Here is a 3,233-nt window from a genome sequence, read left to right as displayed (position 1 = left end):
TTTGTTAAATTATACCTTCCTTTAAAAAATCCTCTTGATGCAGTAAAGATATCTTGCAAATCTTAGAGCAGGGAGTCCGGTAACAGCAGGATTTTAAATATTTTTACTATTCTGTTAAAAACAGGGGTACATCTGCTGTAAGACAATGTGCTAAGTTTTATTTTAAACATATTCAAATATTTTGTTGTTACGATTCATAGGAAAAAACTACAAAAATAATTGGCCATTTTAATTTTCTGATGATTGCATTATTTTCATGATTAATTTTCCAACTCATTTAAGTAATTTCTTAGCCGGGTAAATAACCAAAACTGTACATATTGGCTATTAGCCTGGCACACTGGAGTAGGCATACACTATAATCCTGCCACAGTTATGCAATTAACGCACAAAATTTGGGTTAAGGTGTGAGTTAGCGTTTGGGTGTAGGTGGGTCAAATATTATTTATTTAATTATAATACTTGACCCACCCTAACCCAAAGAATGTTTCTTGTGGTAGGATTCCAGACCAATGCCCCACTTGTAATTATATATGCATTTACCTACTTAGTAATTCGGGTAAATAGCGTCTTACCTAACTAAAATGCCTAAACCTATAGTTGCTATTTTTTCGATCGAACGCCAATCTAACCAAATTAATGCGATCATATAACACACAAATCTAACATATTTTAACTTAATTCGGTGATATTGGGTCGTTAGAATTTACAAAATTGCCCAAAAAAATTAAAAACGACGATTTTCTATTTTGCTCCCATCAGAGAAATCAGGGAGTCGAACCGTTTGACTTTTCCGGTTCAGGTTCGGGTTCAAGAATTTTTTCGGAATCCGGTTCGACCATCGCTATTTCAAAACCGGTTCATAAAGCTCCGGTTCAGATACAATATAGTTTGCGTTAAATCTCAAAATATGGGTCGATAAATGTAGAGAATAATCTTTGAATTGTAAGTCATTTAATCTAAGTTACGTGATGTATTAAAAAAAACAGCAACTCATTATTGAAATATCTAAAAAATCAACGATTTTTTCATTCAATATTCATATTTTTTCATAAAATTTCGAATATGGCGTAACTGGACTCTATAAAATAGAAGTTGTGACGTCATGCAGGAGCGAACCGCTTTTATTTACAGGTTCGGGTTCGATTAAGGTTCAGGTACTTTCAAATTATTCGGTTCAGTTCCGGTTCGCTCCTTAAAATCTTATTAAAACCGGTTCGGATTCGGTAAAAAAATTGACCCAAAACCGGTTCATAAAGTCCCGGTTCGACTCCCTGTTATAAATTGAGGCAATTTGGGAAACATTTGAGCGCGCATGAATCTGAGTTGCACAACTTGTATAATTTCTATGAACTTTGGTTATTAGATGTCGGCATGTCGCCCTGCACTTTGTCTCATATCTATCAAATAAGTAGTTTTCAAAGAAAAATAGCCTTTAATCTGTAGTATTGCATATGACTCACACAAACATAAAGCAGGATTATTTGTTGCTGTATTTCCAAATTGATTGCTCGATCTGGTCGGAAACTTTCAATTGGTCGCACTATTCAGTAGAATCTTTCTTTTAAATGTACCGTATGTGAATAATATTGACCTTGTAATCTTGTGTGCATTGTGATATGATACCTCGTAAATATATTTTAACTAATTTACATTGTTGCGATTATAACATTTTAAAAAAGCACCCAGGAACTCCCCCCGTTTTTTTTTAAATATAAAATAACACCATTTTTGTAATTTATTGTTGTAATAACCTAATATTTTGTTTGAATTAGCTTTTCTTAAATCATAAATAATCGAAAAATTATATTTGTGGTAAACGGCTTTTTAAAACTCTAAGACAATTACAAGAACTTATTTCGCCGAAATAACAATCTCGGAAGAAACCGTACCTTTTTATTATTTTTTATGTGACTTGTTCGTACGATATCAAAAAAGTACTCATAGAAAATGTAATAATTTTTACGTTTGCTTATTTTGTATTTAAGATAGTTTTATTATATCATGACCTGACTGCATTCTATAATTTGTGGCCGCCAAAGATTCACGCCAAAAATTTTTTCGGGTAAGTTCACTAGTTATTCCACGCCAAATGACGTCACTGGCGTGGTTTTTGGCTAGCATTCCACGCCAAAGATCTCCGGCGGGAAGGCAGTGGAATGCAATCAGGTATCATGAGACAAGGGTGAATGAAATCTGGAGATAGATGCTGGTGGTGAACAAAACTAAAAAAGTTTTGGAAGCACTGATATAAACAAGGCTTTTGAAAAAAACTTCTTTAATCCGTACCGGATCTGGGGGTGGGAGGAAAAGATCTCCAAGAGGTGTCTAAAAACGTATCGTTTTGTAGCTTCAATTATCTGTTTATACCTGACAAGACATGTATGTTATCTTATCATTATTGATAGTTTGTTTGGTGCTTGTGTAGAATCTTGGCGTTGAAACCATTAAAAAGCAGCGCATAATATTTGGATTAGGATGTCTATTATCGTTTGGGTGAGAGTGGATCAAGTATTATTATTTAATAATATTGCTTAACCTAACCCGCACCCTAACCCAAATATTGTTTGTTGTGTTAGGATTCTACACCAGTGCTGTTTATTTCCCAGTTTTCCTGTGAGAATCCGGCCACGGTAACCTATTTTGATATTTAAATGAAAAAGCAGAAACCGCAATATTAAACCTATCAGAATGTAGGAACAAGCACAGACCGTAAACGGGAAAAACGTGGCGACTTTTCAAAGTTGACAAATATATCTTCCGATTTAGAAAATTATACTCAAATGAAGTTGCTTTTATATAGATTTATATTGTAGTCTAGTATGGATGATGGAAAAATCCTAATTGGGAAAACAACAGTGGGGATCATCAGTAAAAATAGTAGCCTAATGTGTTAATTCAATTTTTGCTTGACAACTAAAGGTATTGCGTACAGAATATCTTCCAGCAACCGCATAAAAGCTATTGAATCTTCTAGTTGTTTTGCGATTCCACCACAAAACATTTACGTCAGAACACAGTGAATACTATTCACTACATTGTAGAAAGTACACTTCCACAATTGAGTATAGTTATTCTAAAATCTGAAACAGTAAATAACAAAACATCCCCCCACCCCTATAAAGAATTTTTTTGGATCCGTCCTGGTTTTTAATTTGGTTTATCACAACTTGAAGTATTTCCTTCTGCAACTAAATACAAAAATTATTATTGCAATTTAAATCATAAATGTG

This window comes from Ascidiella aspersa, chromosome 1, assembly GCF_963924565.1.
Source record: "Ascidiella aspersa chromosome 1, kaAscAspe10.2, whole genome shotgun sequence".
NCBI lineage: Eukaryota > Metazoa > Chordata > Ascidiacea > Phlebobranchia > Ascidiidae > Ascidiella > Ascidiella aspersa.
This window is presented reverse-complemented; position numbering follows the sequence as displayed.